Source organism: Amblyomma mixtum, chromosome 2 (genome assembly GCF_055824585.1).
Source record: "Amblyomma mixtum isolate Tamu chromosome 2, ASM5582458v1, whole genome shotgun sequence".
NCBI lineage: Eukaryota > Metazoa > Arthropoda > Arachnida > Ixodida > Ixodidae > Amblyomma > Amblyomma mixtum.
This window is the reverse complement of record NC_143013.1, coordinates 64,388,785-64,400,531: the sequence shown is the minus strand read 5'-3', so window position 1 is coordinate 64,400,531 and position 11,747 is coordinate 64,388,785. Positions and strand designations below refer to the sequence as shown.

The 11,747-nt window shown below is 46.5% G+C and overlaps 1 long non-coding RNA gene across 1 annotated transcript; it reads left to right on the top strand.

Annotated features, from left to right (window-relative positions):
- The first annotated feature begins 5,583 nt into the window (after window positions 1–5,583).
- LOC149359560 (uncharacterized) lies at window positions 5,584–8,250 on the top strand. Its single transcript, XR_016288284.1, has 3 exons — window positions 5,584–5,643; window positions 6,537–6,612; window positions 8,138–8,250. It is a non-coding gene; the product is annotated as an uncharacterized LOC149359560 (long non-coding RNA).
- Window positions 8,251–11,747: the final 3,497 nt, after the last annotated feature.

Below are 11,747 nucleotides of genomic sequence, written 5' to 3'. Positions count from 1 at the left end.
GTAACTGGCTCCCTGGGACAGTGGACGCCTGAATCGCGCTTTTAGGTATGTAGGGTGATGAGAGAGAGAGAGATGTTGGCTGCAGTCACCAATACATTGCTGTGCCCGGCAGTACTAAAACATTTCGACCCCTCCTTTAGCGGCAGCTGCCCACACTGTAGTGCAGTGTCTCACAACTGTGAGCGAGCTCTCGTGATCAACCGTTGACTGTCGCCTGCCGGCAGGGTCCACAGGGTGGGTAGGGACTTTAATGTAGATATAAAGACAAACTAACAGGAATTCATTGCCACTCATGTAAGAGAACATCCCGTTCCTCTCGCTCGTAACGCCTCCCACGGCTGTGACAACCTTGCGAAATGCTTGCATAGACCTCTTCTTTGAGAGCCAGGCATTGGTGCAGCAAGTCAAGCATATATTTATCTATTTCTCCGACCACAAAGCTTCCTTCATGACAATCAAGAACTGTTAGCGGGTTGTTTCTTGAGGAAGGATTATGGGATAAAAATAATAAGTTGTCTGTAACCGTACACACATGACTTGCTCGGATTCTTGGCCTCAATCTATCGAAAAGTTGAAACAGCTGATGTGCTGCGCTCAAATGTCGCATTAGGAAGTAACGTAATCGTTGGCAATTTTTTCTGTTTCGTGTTTTTAGCAGAATCTGTCTCATGTGTATCGTCTTCATGCACAACCTATAAGAAGCCTTTGTGCCTTCGAAACAGACATTGTTGAAAGTCAGCGTTCGTTGTGCCTATTTCGCATGTCCTTGCGTTTGCTTTTTCTGTTGTTAACCGCAAGAAGGAGTTAACGGTTTCACTGTATGCTACTGCTGCTATTATGGGCTTGTCACTGTGCATTTTGAATGCAAATTCAATTTCAAAAGCGTGTTTTCCTCAGCCGGAGTAAACTGCAGCTATAAAGCCCGCCGTACAGCGGGCTTTATAGCTGCAGTTTACTCCGGCTGAGGAAAATATAAAGCCCGCCGTACAGCGGGCGCCTAAGGGTTAACTCTGGATGCCTGTTAATTCTTTTAGGTGATTTCCGAATGCCCCTGTCGTGCCCGGCAAACGAACCTGCGACATTGCGCTCTGTTACAAGGTCAATTTTCTCATTTTCCTGTCGTCACTTTTCGTCATAAACGCACTGTCTGGGCAAATCGTCCGAAATTTCAAAATTTTAACCCTTCCCGCAACCCGAAGATGCGTAGATGTTAAAAACTGGAGACACAGACCGACGACTTTCGCAACGGCTACTTACTTGTGAAATATCTGCGAAAGTGCGAAGCGGCATATTTCAAACCGTCTTGCCATGCGAACTGAATCTGTTATCTTTGCGCTTTTAGCAGCGAAAGTTGGCATGATTTCCTTCAAACCCAATATAGTCAGGTATTTAGCCAGTCTAGCCCCAAACTACATAAGGACAGTCCGTTCAGGAGCGGCTGTACTAGGCCTGAGAGAAGTCTCCGTTTTCACGATAAATTACCGGTAACGAAATCTGCTCAAATAAAGCCACATTTTTAATCATTGGGCACTTCGTAAGTTGCATGTTTTTGTTTCGTTTTGTTTTTTTCTTGCCCTCCGACCATCGCGTTGTGTAAGAAGTGAAGTATACACATCTACTTTTTCCAGTTCTGACAAGCACCCGCCGTCGCGGCTCAGTGTCTTTGGGCTTCGTTCGACTGCTCATGCAATACTCGCGTTTAGCAGTTGGTTATTTACAAAGCATACTAATGCGTCCCACATAGCCTGAGTCACTTTCGAACGTTCAACCCTTATAAACTAAAACGCAATAAAGACATTCGATTCGAATGACGCACCATCTTTCAGTGTGTTATGTGATACCGGTGTCATTTCCCTAACTGCACTCGTCTATTAGCAGAAACAGCTGCATCCACGTCGCGTTCCATGGAGCAACGATAAATCGCATGCACACCATGTGACGAGGAACCAAGTAGCTTGTTCTGTGTCTGTGCGCTAAATTAATGCAACTCAGAGTTAAATGCCGTACTGCATATTCCTGCTCTTCAAAAAAAAATATTCCAGAACTTGGGAGCCATACCCCTAATTTGTAAAAGGTCACATCGCTGCTTAGCGGAAGCTTTTAAAAAATACTTGCACAATTTTTTCTTTCATTTATTTGGCTCCTTAGCTCCCCGTACTGTTGGTTCATTAAAGACTTCAGGTAGCAGTGGTACAGTGGACATGGTGTTCGGCTGCTTAGCACGATGTTGCTGTTTAGAACACCGCCCGTTAGGCTGCCTTTCACTGATGGGCGAAATACATAACCGCCCGTGCTGTGCACGATGTCAGTGCACGATAAAAAAAAAAAAACCTTATCGTCAAAATTAAACGAGAGCCGTCAACCCCCGTTATATTTACCCTTTCCCTCAGTTGCATTTCAATCTAAACTTCGTCCTTTACCTAACGGTGCACGAAGGTGTCCATCGCTGGGGAGGCATTTACTGACGAGTGTCCTTTCCGCAATCCCCTTTCCCCTTCGCACATCGCGTCTGTCAAACGAGACGGCAAATACAGAACAGTGATTGAAAGGTGACTTGTTTTCGCAAGCGGCTACAGTCTGCAGATTCCTGTGGAGATAGCAGTATTCTTACTGATTCAGCAAGCATTGCCAATATAAGGGTGACTGCTTGGCTGCAGCATCCGTACTCCAGCACAGGCCCGGCTCTAGACTGCTTAGCTGTGTTCTTCCATTCTAAGCATGAGACCCGTGGTGCTCCTCCTGCTTTTTGTGACATTAGGTAAGAACGAACTGGGAGTGAAAGTGGAAGTTTTAAAGGGAAAGTCTAATTCAAAGGGAAATAGCAATGATTCGAAGATCTTTTATACGGAGGAACTCGTAAAAACTGATGATTTCGCTTCCTTTCCGCACGGCGAGTGTCAGAAATCGGGACACTATTATTTCGCTCTGCAAGTTAGTGGAAGTTTTAAAGGGAAAGTCTAATTCAAAGGGAAATAGCAATGATTCGAAGATCTTTTATACGGAGGAACTCGTAAAAACTGATGATTTCGCTTCCTTTCCGCACGGCGAGTGTCAGAAATCGGGACACTATTATTTCGCTCTGCAAGTTAGTGGAAGTTTTAAAGGGAAAGTCTAATTCAAAGGGAAATAGCAATGATTCGAAGATCTTTTATACGGAGGAACTCGTAAAAACTGATGATTTCGCTTCCTTTCCGCACGGCGAGTGTCAGAAATCGGGACACTATTATTTCGCTCTGCAAGTTAGTGGAAGTTTTAAAGGGAAAGTCTAATTCAAAGGGAAATAGCAATGATTCGAAGATCTTTTATACGGAGGAACTCGTAAAAACTGATGATTTCGCTTCCTTTCCGCACGGCGAGTGTCAGAAATCGGGACACTATTATTTCGCTCTGCAAGTTAGTGGAAGTTTTAAAGGGAAAGTCTAATTCAAAGGGAAATAGCAATGATTCGAAGATCTTTTATACGGAGGAACTCGTAAAAACTGATGATTTCGCTTCCTTTCCGCACGGCGAGTGTCAGAAATCGGGACACTATTATTTCGCTCTGCAAGTTAGTGGAAGTTTTAAAGGGAAAGTCTAATTCAAAGGGAAATAGCAATGATTCGAAGATCTTTTATACGGAGGAACTCGTAAAAACTGATGATTTCGCTTCCTTTCCGCACGGCGAGTGTCAGAAATCGGGACACTATTATTTCGCTCTGCAAGTTAGTGGAAGTTTTAAAGGGAAAGTCTAATTCAAAGGGAAATAGCAATGATTCGAAGATCTTTTATACGGAGGAACTCGTAAAAACTGATGATTTCGCTTCCTTTCCGCACGGCGAGTGTCAGAAATCGGGACACTATTATTTCGCTCTGCAAGTTAGGTGCCAAAGGTATCTGGCTTAAGTGTCGTTTCGAGGCATCCTAAGAAACAGAAGAAATCAAATTGTTGAAGACAACTTAAGGCCATAAAATGGCAGGACGATGACAGACGGGCAAGAACCAATTCAGGCGCTGCTTCGAACTGCTTCGAGAAGCCCGGAAAGTAATCTGGGCTTCTCATGCCAAACTGAAGCTACAGCCTCGAGCAATTCTGTGCAGCCAGTATGTGTAGTCTGCGAAGGACTTGTCTAGTGCTTCTGCTGTACATGGGTAGGATTGATGATCTTTACGCAATTTTTTTCCCAGTCGATTTACGATTCATAGAGTTTGCGTCCCCAAGTGACTAAGGCTATGAGGGACGCCATAGTGAAGGGCTCCGGAAATGTCGACCATCTGGGCTTCATTGACGCGTACTGACATCGCACAGCACACGGGCCTCCAGCATTCTCCCCTCCATCGAAATGCGACCGCCGCGACAGAGATCGAGCTCGCGACTTTCGGGTCAGCAACCGAGCACCATAACCACAAACCAACCGCGGCGCCTATTCCCAGTAGCCCTCAGAAGGATTCGTGCGTCCGATAAGGGATTTTACAACTTCAAAAACTGACTCACCAGAGGACAGCCGGTGAACCACTCTCGTCTTCCTGGGGAAATTTGTACTAGAAATCTGGGCTCCGCAACTACAAAATCCAATTGCTGTCTTAGGAAAGCTTAGCTATGCGATGCTTTGATTCGAGTTCCATAGTTAAGTTTGATGATGTAAATTTTCTCGGCTAGTTAGCACAGTTCAACTCTTCAACTCAATTAATCGGTGACCGCGCAAGCCAAAGCTCTCAAAGTTCTAGCTATAAATCTTCTTTCGTACGAGCGTTGCATAGATGAGAGCACCAAGCTCGCGGCCACATTACGTTAAGGTGGCAGCTTGGGCTTCTTGATAACACATGTCCTTGTGCTGTTCCTGCGCCATTTTTGTCCACATTACGTGGTGTCCAAGTCTCTATACGGATCAGTTTCATTTTAGCAACGTTTCACCTCAGGTAATTGCCGTCGGTGACAAGTATTTCGCTGCAGCCGGTGTTGAAATCAGATAGCCCGACAGATTTCTGCCACGCATTTTTCCTAACGGCAATGTTTGTTAACATTCCGCAATCTTCTCAAGCCAAAAGGTGAGCAGCATTGAAAAGATGTACAGGCAGGCAGAACAGTGTAAGACAACGTACTTATTGTTTCTTTCGGGGAGTTAGTGCCCGCAATGGCAAGAAAGCAGCTCGACGGTGGTGATCGATATAGAAATGATCATCCCCATTTGCCATCCTTTATAAAATATCATTTTTAACTGCAAATATTACTCCTCTGGATCGTTGCGAACAGCGCGGAACATGGTACAAATGGTAGCTAGTGACAGAAATCGCTTGAAAAATGACCTGGTCATCTCTACCCTCCGCGAGACTCCTGACTTCAGCTGCGCATAGGCAACTCGATGAGGCTGCGATCCCGAGGCTACAAACCGCAAATAAATGTAACCGTAGCACAAGTGTCTGCAAATATTTCTTTTCGAGCAAAATTTATTGTTTCTTTTTAAGCCTCCAGAGCTAACAGAAAGCCTGGATCGAGTCCGCGAACGTTGTATATCTACATGTTTCTCTTGAGAACTGCTCTTCGTTTTCCTTCGAAAAGGATACATAAAACTGTGTCCCTAAAAGAAACCAATAATTTCTTTTGCAGCCTACTCCGCCCTTCGGGAATCCCGAACTTTGGGCAAGCCCTGCGACGACAGGCATTCGGTACGTGCGAGCAACGCTGCTGCTTGTTTTGCTTCCCAGATGCTGCTTTCAATATTGAAAACCGCAGAACATAAAATTTTTGGTCGTCCCAACAAATTTTTGAGCAGTATTCATCTTTTGGTAGGAAAAGAATTCTTGTCGTAACTGTAGCAACAGCCCCCTTTTATGACATGCGACTTCAGATGAATAGATTGAAAATATATCATCGCGACAGGAGAACAAAGATTTTTGTCGCCTGCATGTCCAGCATTATCGGACAAAAATTTTGAGAATTGGTAAATTGTAAGGTACTGTTATGAAAATATTGTAGGTAATGTTTCATTGTTCTGATATGTTGAAAAATCTTTATTTTAAAGTGTTTCCGTTCATGGCATCGAACAGTTAAGACTGCCAAAAAAACAATGGGGTATGCTTTTGACGACAGAAAAAACGTTGATAGAAAAATATGCAAGACTGCCATCGGATAATCTGCGAATGTATTGATTGTTATAGTGAAATTTTGTTACAGTGAAAGGAATAAATTTGGTCCAGGAGTGGTTTGCCGCTCAACAATGCTTTAGTCCAGAAATGTTGGGGCTATGGTTGGGACCGACTAAGGTGTATTCTTTGACGGAGCAGTTAACATGGTGTACTGCTGTAGACTCTACAGAAAGAGAGAGTGGTGGGGCCGGTCCAACACAAAGGTAGAAAAAATTCTCAACCGCCGCACACTAGTTTTGGCCCGACGACCTGTGCAAATAATTTCTGGATTAGCCCTGCCCGTCGCTTACTTTTTTTTCGTGTTCCTTGCACTGAGGTTCCCTTTCCGCGGGTGCAGTCATCGCAATATGGCGACTCCATGGAAAAATATTCAGAGTGGCGTTTGCTTCAAAACAGCGTTGGTTTTCTTTCAGCTCGAGTGCCCGCCGGGGCAAGAATGCAGGTTCATTTCCGCTTGCGACGAGGGCGGTGATTGCGATACGAAATTCTGTGAGTATGCAGGCGCCGAACACTGTACCGAAAAGTTGGGGTGATCGCAACGCACATTCGGAAAAAAAGGGCACTTGATTCTGCTGCTAGATGCGCAACACCTTTGTCGAAAATGTACCGGGTGTTTCACCTAAGACGTTACACAATTTTTAAATATAGGCTTTTCAAGTTAGACGAGCGCTTTTGCGCCATAGCATTGCCAGCGGTGTAGTACAATTTTAATTAAGCTAAGATGTGCTAACTAGCAGGTTCGTTAACTAATATTTAATAGATAACTTTTTAACTATTATTGTTAAGCTCCTTAAGTATTGAAAGTCGTGTAGCCCACCCTAAGTAATATCCATATCAGTTTTCATAATTTCGAAAACGCAGTTGCAGTTGCCCTCGGCGCTTTGGCCCAAAAAATTTAGCCTACATCGCGCCAAAATACACACGCTTTCGAGAAACTTGCTGGCAAAGCAACCTCTCCAGTACACGTAACTCTTTTAAATAGCGAAAATTTGCTGGGCCGCAGCGCCGATGGTAACCACGTTTTCGAAATTACTACTCGAACCTTCGAACCCCTACTATTACTTCTAAGAAACCCCTCGGTCTGTATATTTTGGGCAAATGTTGTAGACATTGTGCCAGTCTCCTGAATTTTTTCTGTGTATCTCTCTCCATTTAATTATTTATATTGTGCGGTACATTGTGCATACACCCCATGCATCCTTTCTAAACCAGTTTATCGAAGCGTGTTGCGGTCAACTAACATTGCGACGAAGGGCAACTAATTTAAATCATTTACGCCCTTCATGGCCAGAGTTCTTAATTTCGAATTCTTTGCAAATCTTGTAACATGGAAAAATTACTCTTCGGAGAAAATAAATTACATTACTGGTTACTTTCCTTAAATGCGTGACTGTTTCTAGAGTTATAATATCAATTACGATTCCCACAAGCAACCACATTACACTGCTGGTTCTAGTTTAGATTTGTGGGATTTGACCACCCAAAGTAACTAAGGCTATGAGGGACGCCGTAGTGGATGGTGGTGGTGGTGAAAAACTTTAATATTCAAAGAGAGTTTGAGGGTCAAAAAACCCTGCTGCATGGTCGGTATCCTTAGTCCGGTACACCGCACGACGAGGCCCCGTCTCGCGCCCGCTTTACTAGAGCCCTTTGGGACTCCAGTGTGGAGCAGTTGAGGAGGGCAGTCTCCCAGTGGAGGGCTCGTGCACTGACATCGCACAGTACACGGGCCTCTAACATTTCGCCTCCATCGAAATGAGACCTCCGTGGCCGCGATCGAACCCGCGTCTTTCGAGCCAGCAGCCGAGCACAATAACAGCTTCGCCAGTGCAGCGGTGCACATTACATTGCAGTTACTTCGGAAATATAATGCTGCAGTGTTTAAATTACTTTTTAGCTTTCACGCATGCACAGAAATAGATTGGTCACAGCTGTTACGTCGCAGCAACACATGGGCGTCAATGCTTTTTTCCCCATTTGTACGCAGTGCCACTAATGTACTTCTTTATTACAGGCTCATTGAAGACGACTCGACGCTTTAAGCTGAGCGAAGACGACGTGGAGGATTACGATTAGGAAGTTTTGCTCCCGAAATATGTGAAGCCTGCAACAGGGGATAATCTTTACTTTAACTTCCTGTGCGAGAAATAAAAGCGTGCAGAAAAAAAAAAACGAATGCTTCGTGTTTTTTTCTAACCCAGTGGTGTACGGAACAAAACGCGAAGCCTGAGCGCATTACGCGCTCGGCGAGCCACTTTTAACAACGTTGTATTCGTGAACTGCTTACTTGAATACGTCAGTGTCATGTTGTGACGATTCGTGCACGTACACCAGTGCCCGCACAAACCCGCTCAGTGACTTTCCCTGGAAGTGGCTGACCGCGCCATCCTGGCGTCGTGTCGCAACGGAGAGACATGGCCCCATAACACATAAGATGACCGTCGATGATTCCGACGCTGGGGGTTCACCCTGTCACCAATATTCCAGGGAAGAACTGTGCGGAGTGATTCCTGTCAGCGAGTTTCCCTGGAAGCGGCTGACCGCGCCATCCTGGCGCCGTGTCGCAATGAAGGGAGTGGTGGATACCAGGGAGATCTGCGCGGAGTGAACAAAAGGAAGCGGCGAGCGGGCGGCGCCTCGGGGGCGGCGAGAAGCAGCCGGCGGCTACGCCGAAGGGGAGGGGGCAGAAAGAAAGAAGCAAAAGGCTTAAAAGGGGGAGCCGACGGGAGGAACGGGCAGAGAGGGACGATTCAAGCGAGCGACGAGTCGGAGGAGGGCAGAAGACCGGGGCGGCGCATGGACCAGGGAGCCCGGGGTCTAGCCTTCGCTCGCGTTCGGCCTCCGACAGCGCGCTTCAACACCTGGCAGCTCATCCAACGCCTGGCCGAGAACGAGAGCCGCACAGTCGCGAAGAATCCCCAGCTCGGCCGCAGCAGACATCCAGCCATTCGCCGAGCCCGTGCCACACTAAGCTGGCTCAGCCCCGACGTGGACGAGCCCTACTGCATTCCGGTAAGCGGCATCAAGCCAGATTCGTTAATTAAATCATATTCAAAAATCATTTTTGGAGTCTGTGCATCAATCTCCTCATGCCCAGTGTGGACCCTGGGCCATTTTAAGAAACTGGCCCATCACAACGTTGCTAGATGTGCTTCAGCGTTCCGAGTGCTTTGCGGGAATGAGATATGCCCGCCGAGCCTATTGGGTTGCGTGGCTAGAATCCGTACTCTTTTTTTTTTTTTGTAAACCAGCGCAACGGCTCGAAGCCAGACAAGTAAGGGACAAAACACAGCTGTGAACACACCTTACATGACGTTGCCATTCGGCCCTCAGGAACTTTCATATACTTATGCCATTGCTAACTGAAGGCTTAAAGCCCACAAACAGGCCGAGCACCTTAGGAGGCAGAATGAGCTTTCGAAAGCAGAAGCCAAGCATTCGTGATTTACACGAAGTGTTTGCGATGACGGGTATGAAACGAGACGGTTCGGCGAAACAGGACGAAGAAATAGAGCCGCTTGTACAAGAAATAAAGATGTACAACATGAACTGGTGGACGAGTTGGTCAGACATGGTTCTTTTTTTTTTCTCAGGAGGCAGAATGCGCTTTCGAGTGCAGAAGCCAAGCAGTCGTGATTTACAAGAAGCATTAGCGATGAAGTGTAAGAAACGAGACAGTACGGCGAGACAGGACGAGGAAATAGAGCCCCTTGTACAATAAATAAAGCTGTGCAACCTTAACTGGTGGGCGAGTTGGTCAGACATGGTTCAGACATGGTCACACATGATCAGACATGGTCCAGTGTCGTATCTTTAAACCGCTTTGGGGAGTGTTTTACATCACTAGCATGGAGACTGTGAAGCCCGATTCTCATGTTGCGATTAACGCCTCCAGACTGAGCGAATACCGTCGGTTGGGTTTCCGTCCGGTTGTATTTCAATCGCAGCGTCGGTGCATGTGCTCGCTCTGTGACCGACCAATGGGGAGCGCCTAGACGGCGGCATACGACGTGGAGTCAAGTGGCCTGAGGAGTTGCCGTTGCGAAAGCAAGACTTCTTATTCTATTTGAAACGCAGGAAATATTGCCATGCATTTAAAACTACGCTGATTACTACAACTTGGACACATCCTGTGTTGCGCTACTGTTACGTTTAGTCATGGGTTGTCAGTGCAGTCTTCAAGCGGTATGCATTGCATGTGAAAGCACCGACCGAAGTTCGCACACTGCGACATCACCGACTGCGGTGGATATTCTCGTTCTAGTCGAAGCATGTGAAAGAGTCCTCAGGCAGTTTCCTCATTTTTAGTTCTCTACACTGGCACCGTGGGAACACTTGGAACCAGCACATGTTGGGAGTGGACAGTGGCTTGGATGAGAACCCAGCCGTCATTGCCCTTTGTTCTCGTCGGTCTTTCTTCAAGAACCCGACAGCCACACGTAAACTTCATGTTGTAATTGGGCGAGCCAGGCAGCCTCAGTCCACATTTTACAGGAACAAAAACTGTTTTTAACGTTTAAAGAATCGAGATTTTTTTACCGTTCCACGTAACCGCTATCGTAGATTTCTGACAAGTGAAATACCTACGCCAGTCAACGGCGCATTTTTCTTGAAAAGGATGATTGTTTACTGCCCTAAGATCACTCTAATTTGCAATGAGATGTTCGCATCTTTTCTGCTACCAGTGTCGTAAAGAATTTTTCTATGCCCTGTTAACCCCCTAATAGAGTCATTTTAACTGTAAGACGGGACCAAAATGATCGTTTAGTCCTCGCGCTGCCATCTGTCCGCAAAAAAAAACGCTTTGCAGGAGTCCTATTTGCGTTGCACCGGCCTAAGGGTTCCAGAAAACACACGAGATGCTGGAATCGTCATGAGGCAGAAATGACTGTCGGGTTTAGACGCGTCTGGCTCGTCCAAGTCGATAAACTCTATGACGTGGCCTGTTTTAGCACTGGCGGCAAATCAACAGCTTTATTCGTAATGCTAGATACAGCCGCCCACAGACTTAAAGGGCAACTCCGGCGATTTTTCAGCCATTTTAAGTTAATGGCTGTTTTGTGTTCCTAAGAACCTCCTGTAATGTGTGCTATAGAAGGTTTTCAAAAGCAACCGTAAAATAATTTTTAAACAGCAAAAAACGCAAAACTCGAAACCGAAACCGCGAAACCGAAACCGAGGAGGTGCCTTCGTGCGGTATTGACTGTGACGTCACGAGCGGGTTCGCCGCGCTGTGAAGTCCCCGAAGATATCACAACTACCCTGAGCCGCGCTGTCGACATGACTGAAAGCGCGGAGGACAGCTTTTCCGAGACCAGCGAGTCTTTAGAAGACGACTCATTCGACGATTTTGGACTGGAGGAGTCGCTTTTCAGGTATGATCCACCGCCGCCCGAGCCAGCCGAGTCACACCACAGGCCGCGTCACCTGCAGCACGGAGGCGGTCTGAACTCGGAGAAGTGATTACTTGAGTCATTTCTCGTGCATGCATTTGTGACAGAGTCGTCAGAACAAAAGTTAATGAGATGCTCCCGCCGACAGCTGTTCGTGTGGCCAGCGCCGGCCGACCCAGCCTGACGAAAGAATCTGCTGCCGGAACATTGCCGCGGTGCACAACGTCCTTA